This window comes from Amblyraja radiata, chromosome 7 (assembly GCF_010909765.2).
Source record: "Amblyraja radiata isolate CabotCenter1 chromosome 7, sAmbRad1.1.pri, whole genome shotgun sequence".
Classification (NCBI taxonomy): Eukaryota; Metazoa; Chordata; class Chondrichthyes; order Rajiformes; family Rajidae; genus Amblyraja; species Amblyraja radiata.
This window is the reverse complement of record NC_045962.1, coordinates 86,511,198-86,521,573: the sequence shown is the minus strand read 5'-3', so window position 1 is coordinate 86,521,573 and position 10,376 is coordinate 86,511,198. Positions and strand designations below refer to the sequence as shown.

General features: G+C 50.8%; 1 protein-coding gene across 1 annotated transcript in view; it reads left to right on the top strand.

Moving 5' to 3' along the window:
* The first annotated feature begins 5,707 nt into the window (after nt 1-5,707).
* The window catches only part of LOC116975607 (aspartyl aminopeptidase), a 60,031-nt gene continuing 55,362 nt past the window's right edge, over nt 5,708-10,376 (top strand). The window contains exon 1 of the mRNA XM_033024911.1: nt 5,708-5,720. The gene's annotated coding sequence lies outside the window, so the exon portion shown is untranslated. The remainder of the gene's footprint in view (nt 5,721-10,376) is intronic.

Sequence of the window (10,376 nt, the reverse complement as noted above, 5' to 3'; positions counted from 1 at the left end):
GAGCTATCAGAGATATCAGAGTTCTATCAGAGATAGATAGGTAGTGATTAGTAGGGTGTCAGAGGTTACGGGGAGAAGGCAGGAGAATGGGGTTAGTAGGGAGATATATCAGCCATGATGAATGGCGGAGTAGACTTGATGGGCCGAATGGCTTATTCTACTCCATCACTTACTCAGCATGGCAAGCAAAACTCCAAATGCGGCCTCAACCAGGTCTTGTACATACTCTACCTTTCGTTACGCCAGACAGCGCGGGAAACAGCCCTTCGGCCCACCGCGTGTCCGCGCCGACCAGCGATCCCGGCACACTACCACTTTCCTACACACACCAGGGACAATTTACATTTACCACCAAGCCAATTAACCTAGAAAAACTGCACAGTGCGGGTAGGAAACCGAAGATCTCGGAGCAGAAGAACACCCACTGCAGGTCACGGGGGGGAAGAACGTGCAAACTACCATACAGACAGCACCCGTAGTCCTGTAATTGGGACGACAGATGGCACAATGGGCTAAGTGTTCGGCTGGCAACCGGAAGGTAGCGGTTCGAATCCCGCTGGAGTGCATACTGTCGTTGTGTCCTTGGGCCAAGAACACTTCACCCACCTTGTCCTGTGTGTGAATGTGTGTGAATGTGTGTGAGTGATTGGTGGTGGTCGGAGGGGCCGTAGGCGCAGATTGGCAGCCACGCTTCCGTCAGTCTGCCCCAGGGCAGCTGTGGTACAGAAGTAGCTTACCACCACCGAGTGTGACTGAGGACGTGAATGAATAATGCGATGTAAAGCGCCTTGAGTATTAGAAAGGCGCTATATAAAAAAAAAAAAATCCATCCATTGTAGTCGGAAGCCAGCGAGAGATGTCGGTGCCTGCCTTCAGCAAGATGCGATGCTTCTGGTGGACTTTCCATTTTAGGAATAAGCTTGTCATGTTTACCCTCATCTTCCCATCTTGGCACGGTTGGACTTAGTTTTGATAAGACTTCCAAACTTCTGATGCAAGCCTCTGGCACCTACTCTGATGTCACCATGTTCCCGAAAGGGCGGGAGATGAGCTGAGCTGCCCAGTGTTAGCTTGGTTTAAGTTTCGAGATAGCAGTCCAACTTGTCCAACTTTTCTTTACGACGAAAGCTCTCTAAACCAAGCCTAATTCTGCTCGTAGAACCTACGAACTAATAGGCAATAGACAATAGGTGCAGGAGTAGGCCATTCGGCCCATTGAGCCAGCACTGCCATTCAATGTGATCATGGCTGATCATCCCCAATCAGTACCCCGTTCCTGCCTTCTCCCCATATCCCCTATCTTTAAGAGCCCTATCCAGCTCTCTCTTGAAAGCATCCAGAGAACCGGCCTCCGCCGCCCTCTGAGGCAGAGAATTCCACAGAATCACAACTCTCAGTGCGAAAAAGTGTTTCCTCGTTTCCGTTCTAAATGGCTTACTCCTTATTCTTAAACTGAAACATAGAAACATAGACAATAGGTGCAGGAGTAGGCCATTCGGCCCTTCGAGCCTGCACCGCCATTCAATATGATCATGGCTGATCATCCAACTCAGTATCCCATCCCTGCCTTCTCTCCATACCCCCTGATCCCTTTAGCCACAAGGGCCACATCTAACTCCCTCTTAAATATAGCTCTTAAATCCCTCTTAAATATAGAAAGAGCATCAGCTCTCCTCCCCAGCAGCTCCTCCTGAAGAAGGGTCTCAGCCCGGAAACGTCACCTATTCCTTCGCTCCATACTCGCTGCCTCACCCGCTGAGTTCCTCCAGCATTTTTGTCCACCTTTGTTTTTTCCAGCATCTGCAGTTCCTTCTAAAGCATCCCCTCCATCTATGTCTCTTATCACTTCATAAACTTGCCCGCACCTTATCCAAACCCCACGTTGCTTTCAGTTCGAGAGATACAGTGTGGCCATGATCCAGATCAGTGTTGGTTTAGTTTATAGGTACAGTGCGGAAACAGGCCCTTCAGACCCACCGAGTCCGCGCCGACCAGCGATCACCCCGCACACTAACGCCCCTGTCCCACTTAGGAAACCTGAACGGAAACCTCTGGAGGCTTTGCGCCCCACCCAAGGTTTCCGTGCGGTTCCCGGAGGTTTCTGTCAGTCTCCCTGCCTGCTTCCACTACCTGCAACCTCCGGCAACCACCTGCAACTCGGGAACCGCACGGAAACCTTGGGTGGGGCGGCAAAGTCTCCAGAGGTTTCCGTTCCGGTTTCCTAAGTGGGACAGGGGCATAACGCTATCCTACACACACTGGGGACAAATTACAATCTTTGCCAAAGCCAATGCAGTAACTTACAAACCTGTACGTCTTTGGACAATAGACAACAGGTGCAGGAGGAGGCCATTCGGCCCTTCCAGCCAGCCATGGCTGATCGTCCCCAATCAATAACCCGTGCCTGCCTTCTCCCCATACCCCTTGACTCCACTATCTTTAAAAGCCCTATCTAGCTCTCCCTTGAAAGCATCCAGAGAACCGGCCTCCACCGCCCTCTGAGGCAGAGAATTCCACAGACTCACCACTCTCTGGATGAAAAGTGTTTCCTCATCTCCATTCTAAATGGCATATAACCATATAACAATTACAGCATGGAAACAGGCCATCTTGGCCCTTGTAGTCTGTGCCGAACACTTACTTACCCCTTATTCTTAAACTGTGGCCCCTGGTTCTGGACTCCCCCCAACATCGGGAACATGTGTCCTGCCTCTAGCGTGTCCAACCCTTAATAATCTTACATGTTCCTGCCTTCTCCCCATCTCCCCTGACTCCGCTATCTTTAAGAGCCCTATATAAACTCTCCCTTGAAAGCGCGGGAGGAAACCGGAGCACCGGAGAAAACCCACGAGGTTCGCGGGGAGAAGTGCAAACTCCGTACAGACAGCACCAGGGGTCAGGATCGAACCCGGGGTCTCTGGTGCTGCGGGCAGCAACTCCACCCCAAATTCCGAATGTCCCCAGCCTTCATAACTTGATGGAATGCAACCAGTTGGTGCTCGGAGCTGGAAATACTTTTTTATTTTCAGGTTTCTTTGCACCTGTCCAGTTCAGCTTCTGATGGCGTTCTCTGTGCAGCTATAACTATGTCGGGCGTCTATATGGAGCGGCTGTACAGAAGGGTGTGGTGGATATTTTAGAGAGCTGGGGATCACATTACAAGCAGCTGATTGGACTGGTCTGTCCCTGTTCCACAGCTGTCTGTAGCAAGCACCCCTGCTTATTATGGCCGTTAATGAGTCTTTAGAAGGTCATATGGGATAGGAGTAAAGTGAGACCATTCGGCCCATCAAGTCCACTCCGCCTTTCAATCATGGCTGATCTATCTCTCCCTCCTAACCCCATTCTCCTGCCTTCTCCCCGTAACCCCCGACACCCGCACTAATCAAGAATCTATCTATCTCTGCCTTAAAAATATCCACTGACTTGTGGCCTCCACAGCCGTCTGTGGCAAAGAATCCCACAGATTCTCCACCCTCTGAGTAAAGAAATTCCCCATCTCATCTCCTTCCTAAAGGAACTTCATTTAATTCTGAGGATGTTACTTCATTCTAATTCTGAGAATCCTCGACTCTCCCACAAGTGGAAATATCTTCTCCACATCCACTCTATCCAAGCTTTTCACTACTTTGTTTCAATGAGGTCCCCCCCCCTCATTCCTTTAAACTCCAGCGAATTGACAATAGACAATAGGTGCAGGAGTAGGCCATTTGGCCCTTCGAATGCAGTCTCCATTGCCACCTCAATGCCACAGGCTGGGACTCTATTCCCTGGAGCGCAGGAGGATGAGGGGTGATCTTACAGAAGTGTATAAAATCATGAAGGGAATGCACAGAGTCTTTTAGCCTGTATTAGACATTCGTGAGACCGCATTTAGAGTATTGCGTGGGAAGGAACTGTAGATGTGATCCCTTTGTGGCTAAAGGGATCAGGGGGTATGGAGAGAAGGCAGGTACAGGATACTGAGTTGGATGATCAGCCATGATCATATTGAATGGCGGTGCAGGCTCGAAGGGCCGAATGGCCTACTCCTGCACCTATTTTCTATGTTTCTATGCTGGTTTAAACCGAAGGTAGACACAAAATGCTGGAGTAACTCAGCGGGACAGGCAGCATCGCTGGAGAGAAGGAATGGGTGACGTTTCAGGTCGAGACCCTTCGACAGACTCCGACTCTTCAGACTTCAGTCTCGACCCCATTCCTTCTCTCCAGAGACGCTGCTTGTCCCGCTGAGTTACTCCAGCATTTTGTGCCTACCTTTGATTTAAACCAGCATCTGCAGTTCTTTCCTACACATAGAAACATAGAAACATAGAAAATAGGTGCAGGAGTAGGCCATTCGGCCCTTCGAGCCAGTGTACACATATTGTTTTAGTACCCGGTTTGTTGGGTGACAGAGCCTGGATTAAAACACAAGCAGTGCGCAGGAAGGAACTGCAGGTGCTGGTTTAAACCGAAGATAGGCACAATAATGCTGGAGTAACTCAGTGGGACACGCAGCATCTCTGGAGAGAAGGAATGGGTGGCGTTTTGGGTCAAGACCCTTCTTCAGGAGACCGTGTGCCAACGCACCCTCGCCTGCCCTTCCCTCACCGGAACAATATAACTGGAGGGACACAAGCAAAGATCCACTTTAGTATCTTTTGACACGAGTTTCCTCATCTGGTTTACATTCTCCATGTAGCTAGACATGTCCAAACCAGAGCTGGGACCAGAGCAGCTTCACCCCCTGGTGGACAAGCTGTTGGTTGCAAAGACCGGCCCCAAATGAACCCAACCTCCACCTGGTCAAAGATGGAGACAAAGTGCTGGAGTAACTTTGGGCGCAGGGGGCGGAAATCCCGGGGAGGCCAGGGGGGGACACGCCCCCCCTCTGTTTTGAGAGGTGGGGGACGATCCCCCCCAAGTTTTTGTAATCCGGATTTTAAAACCCGGTGAAATCTCCGCTTTCCGCAAGACAGTGGGGGTAGGACTGCTGATTGAGGGCGCCGATTGGACGAGAGAGACGTCGGTCAGCAGGCAATGGGGGCGGGACATGATGAGTCAGCGCGATCATTGGAGGAGGGAGGAGTGGGGGGGGGTGGGACTGAAGATAGAGCGCAATGATTGGAGGAGGGAGACGTGGCACAGACCTGCGCCTCATCCACAGCCAGGATCGATCCCGGCCGGCTCTCCGGCGCTGTCCTGTCCCCTCCCGAGTGCCCCCCTCCCCCCCTCCCCCCCCCCCACGGGTGGCCAGAGAGGTCGGGAGTCAGACGGGAGCGGCGCCCCCAGGCCCACAGCCAGCGCAGAGAAGCAGCGCTAAACCCAGCTCAACTCTGCCAGTCCCGCCAGGTTAACCTACAGCCCTGCCTGGACTTGCGGGAAATATGACCCAGGTTTACAGCCAGCGCGGAGAAGCAGCGCTGGTGTCCTGTCAGTCCAGGCAGGGCTGTAGGTTAATCCGTCGAGACAGGCAGAGTTGAGCTGCATTTAGTGCTGGATTGAGCCTCCGAAGACTCGCGCGCGTGCGTGCGTGCATGTGTGTGTGTGTGTGTGTGTGTGTGTGTGCCCCGGTCCCCTCCATATTTTGATAGCGATTTCCGTGCCTGTTTGGGCGGCACGGTGGCGCAGCGGGTGAGATCATACACGGTCTCCTGAAGAAGGATCACTGGAGTTTAGAAGGATGAGAGGGGTTCTTAAGGGCCTGTCCCACTTTCACAACCTAATTCACGACCTCTGTCGAGTTTGCCCTTGACTCATACTCGCAGCAGAGCCATCACGAGGTCGTAGGTAGGTCGTAGGAACTCGTGGCATCAAGCAGGTCGGGGCGTTTTTTCTAGACTGATGAAAAATGTCCACAAGTAAAAAACGGTTGTGAATTAGGTCGTGAAATGGGACAGGCCCTTTATGGAAACATATTAAATTCTTAATGGATTGGACATTGAAACATGTTCCCAATGTTGGGAGAGTCCAGAACCAGGGGTCACACAGTTTAAGAATAAGGGGGAGGCCGTTTAGTACTGAGATGAGGTAAAACTTCTTCAGCCAGAGAGTTGTGAATCTGTGGAATTCTCTGCCACAGAAGGCAGTGGAGGCCGATTCACTGGATGTATTCAAGAGAGAGTTAGATTTAACTCTTAGGGTTAACGGAATCAAGGGATATGGGGAAAAAGCAGGAACGGGGCCCTGTTTTGGATGCACAGAGGAACTTCATTTAATTCTGAGGATGTTACTTCATTCTAATTCTGAGAATCCTCGACTCTCCCACAAGTGGAAATATCTTCTCCACATCCACTCTATCCAAGCTTTTCACTACTTTGTTTCAATGAGGTCCCCCCTCATTCCTTTAAACTCCACCGAATTGACAATAGACAATAGGTGCAGGAGTAGGCCATTTGGCCCTTCGAATGCAGTCTTCATTGCCACCTCAATGCCACAGGCTGGGACTCTATTCCCTGGAGCGCAGGAGGATGAGGGGTGATCTTACAGAAGTGTATAAAATCATGAAGGGAATGCACAGAGTCTTTTAGCCTGTATTAGACATTCGTGAGACCGCATTTAGAGTATTGCGTGGGAAGGAACTGTAGATGTGATCCCTTTGTGGCTAAAGGGATCAGGGGGTATGGAGAGAAGGCAGGTACAGGATACTGAGTTGGATGATCAGCCATGATCATATTGAATGGCGGTGCTGGCTCAAAGGGCCGAATGGCCTACTCCTATTTTCTATATTTCGACCGGTGAGCCGGCAGCTTCGCCAGCAGCTGTTCGTCCTTTCCACATTTGTTTTGTTTTTAGAATGTCTAAAAGTGTGTTTTAGTGTGAGGGGGGTGGAAGGGGGGGGAAACTGTTTTTTAGTCACTTACCTCGGTGGAATGCGACTTTACTCCTAGTTGCATTCCGCCCTCCCTCGCGGCCTAACAGCTTGGATTGGTGCGGCCTCTCCCGGAGTCGGGTCCAGAGCTGCAGCAGCGGGCGCAGCGCGGACTTTCCGTCGCGGAGCCGGGCGATCCCTCGCCGGGGGTCGCTAGAAACATAGAAACATAGAACATAGGTGCAGGAGGAGGCCATTCGGCCCTTCGAGCCAGCACCGCCTTTCATTGTGATCATGGCTGATCGTCCCCTATCAATAACCCGTGCCTGCCTTCTCCCCATATCCCTTGACTCCACTAGCCCCTAGAGCTCTATCTAACTCTCTCTTAAATCCATCCAGTGACTTGGCCTCCACTGCCCTCTGTGGCAGGGAATTCCACAAATTCACAACTCTCTGGGTGAAAAAGTGTTTTCTCACCTCAGTCTTAAATGACCTCCCCTTTATTCTAAGACTGTGGCCCCTGGTTCTGGACTCGCCCAACATTGGGAACATTTTTCCTGCATCTAGCTTGTCCAGTCCTTTTATAATTTTATATGCTTCTATAAGTAACCCCTCATCCTTCTAAACTCCAGCGAATACAAGCCTAGTCTTTTCAATCTTTCCTCATATGACAGTCCCGCCATCCCAGGGATCAATCTCGTGAACCTATGCTGCACTGCCTCAATCAAAAGGATGTCCTTCCTCAAATTAGGAGACCAAAACTGTACGCAACTGTACAGATGAAGTGCTCCGAAAGCCGGCCTGTGGCCTATAACATCCTGAAGCCGCGGTCTGCGGAGCTTCTTGCCGCGGGCGCGGCGCGGACTGTTCGAGCTCCGACCGCCGGCCTGAGGCCTATAACATTATGAAGCCCCGGTCTCTGGTAGGAAGTGGCCGATTCAGGACCTCCACGCCGCGGAGTGTCCGTCTGTCCCGACGTCGGAGTTTCGAGCATCCCGACGAGAGGGTCTGCGCATCGGGCCGTCTGTATGGGCTACTACGGAGAGTTCATGGCCCCGACCACGGATGAACAAAGGAGGAGGACTGACATAGTTATTGCCTTCCACCATAGTGAAGTAAGTAAGTTTATTGGCCAAGAATTCACATACAAGGAATTTGCCTTGGTGCTCTGCCCACAAGTAACAACATGACATACAGTGACAGTTACGAATGACTCAGGAAACACTACACATTAATAATAATAAAACATTAATGATAAAACATCATTGATCAAGCATGTGAACCAACAAAATACCAGATCAAAGGGAGGCTACAGATTTTTGGCTGTTGAGTAGAGCAACAGGGTGTGGCCACAGGGGGAGATGGCAGCCCTACCGGCAGTCTATTTGTCTTTTCATTCTTTTTGCTATTTATTTATTTTTTAGTTTGTTCTAAGTTTGTTTTATTGTTCTTTGGTGTGTTTTATGTGGGGGGAGGGGAGTGGGGGAAACTTTTTTCATGTTCTTACCTTCCCGGAGATGTGATCAATTCTCGGATCACATTCTCTGGGTACTGCGGCCTACAATCGCTGGAGCTGGAAGCCTCCTCGGACTGTCGTGAGCCCCACCCCAGGGCGCGGATTTAACATCGGAGCGGGTCGCTTGCCTGGGATCGCTCGCTCCCACCGTGACCACCGCAGACTTTAACATCAAGGACTCACAGACTCGGGTGAGGCCTAGTCGGGTGCTCCAACGCCGCGGAGGGCTCAACCAGCCCCGACGTGAGATACGATCGCCCGGCGCGGGGGAGTTGACATCCCCCCCGATGCGGGAGTGGAGCGCCTCGACGCGGAGGGCCTGAACGCCGGCTACGGGGGTCAAGATCGTCCTGTCAACGGGGGTTCAAGGCCCACGACCGAGGAAGAGCTAGGGGAAGGACTTGAACTTTATTTTGCCTTCCACCACTGTGAGGAGTGTGTAGGAGTCACTATGGTGGATGTTCAATGTTAAAATGTGTTTTGATTGTTCCGTTTCCAAGATGGCTGCTGGAAGGAAGAGTAAACGCTGGCGCGATTAGCTGCCGCTGCTCTCTCTCTGAATTGAGTATTGTTGATGTCCTTACTATTTATTTATTATTTTTTTGTTGTTATATTTTTTTTTTGTTTTGTTCCATTCCGCTTACATGTTTTGTAATCTGCTTACTAAATTTTGTAAGGTGTTCTTGAGAGTCCTTGAAAGGTGCCCATAAGTATAATGTATTATTATTATTAACTACTCGTGGATAAAAACAGTTTTTATGTCTGGCTGTGGCAGCTTTGACAGTCCGGAGTCGCCTTCCAGAGGGAAGTGATTCAAAGAGTTTGTGGCCAGGGTGAGAGGGGTCAGAGATGATCTTGCCCGCTCGCTTCCTGGCCCTTGCAGTGTACAGTTCATCAATGGAGGGAAGGTTGCAGCCAATAACCTTCTCTGCTGATCGGACGATTCGCTGCAGCCTCCAGGTGTCGTGCTTGGTGGCTGAGCCCAACCAGACTGTGGTGGATGTTCATGGTGAATTATATTGTGTATTGTGCTCTTTTTGTTTGGATGGCTGCATGGCTACATTTCACTGTACCTCAATTGATGCATGTGGCAATATGAACTTGAACTTGAACTTTCTTTGTAAGAAGGAATTTTATTGCAAAACCAGCATCTGCAGTTCCTTCCTCTCACACACCAGCGGTATGAATATGGATTTCTCTCACTTCAGGTAACCCCGGCATTCCCTCTATCTCTGCATCCCTCGCCCACCCAGGTTCTCATTTTCACCTACAAAGCAACTAACAATGGCCTCTTTCCTTCATCATCTTTCATTCATTGTTCTTCACCTCTCTATATTGTAGAGTCATATACAGTGATATAGCGTGGAAACAGGCCCTTCGGCCCAACTTGCCCACACAGGCCACCATGTCCCAGCTACACTTGTCCCACCGGCCAGCGCTTGGCCCATATCCCTCCATATCCATGTACCTGAGATGGCGCAATGGGCCGACAGGTGGCACAATGGGCTAAGTGTTCGGCTGGCGACTGGAAGGTAGCCGGTTCGAATCCCGCTTGGAGTGCATACTGTCGTTGTGTCCTTGGGCAAGACACTTCACCCACCTTTGCCTGTGTGTGAATGTGTGTGAGTGACTGGTGGTGGTCGGAGGGGCCGTAGGCGCAGAATGGCAGCCACGCTTCCGTCAGTCTGCCCCAGGGCAGCTGTGGCTACAGAAGTAGCTTACCACCACCGAGTGTGACTGAGGAGTGAATGAATAATGCGATGTAAAGCGCCTTGAGTATTAGAAAGGCGCTATATAAATCCCATCCATTATTACTATTATTATTACCTGTGTAAGGAGGAGCCATCTTGGGGAACGGCTGCTAACCAGCAGCCGTCCGTTTAATTCACTTTTATTTGCAGTTTTAGTAAGTCTTGTGCCTTGTCTGTGGGAGAAATAGTCTTTTTAATGTGGGGGGTAGAGGCTAATAATATTTCTAGGTCCCTACCTGGTCGGTGAGGCAGCTTTTTCTCCGGGCTGCCCCGTCGACCCGTCCTCGTGGCCTACCAGCAGGCGTTGGAGCGCCGT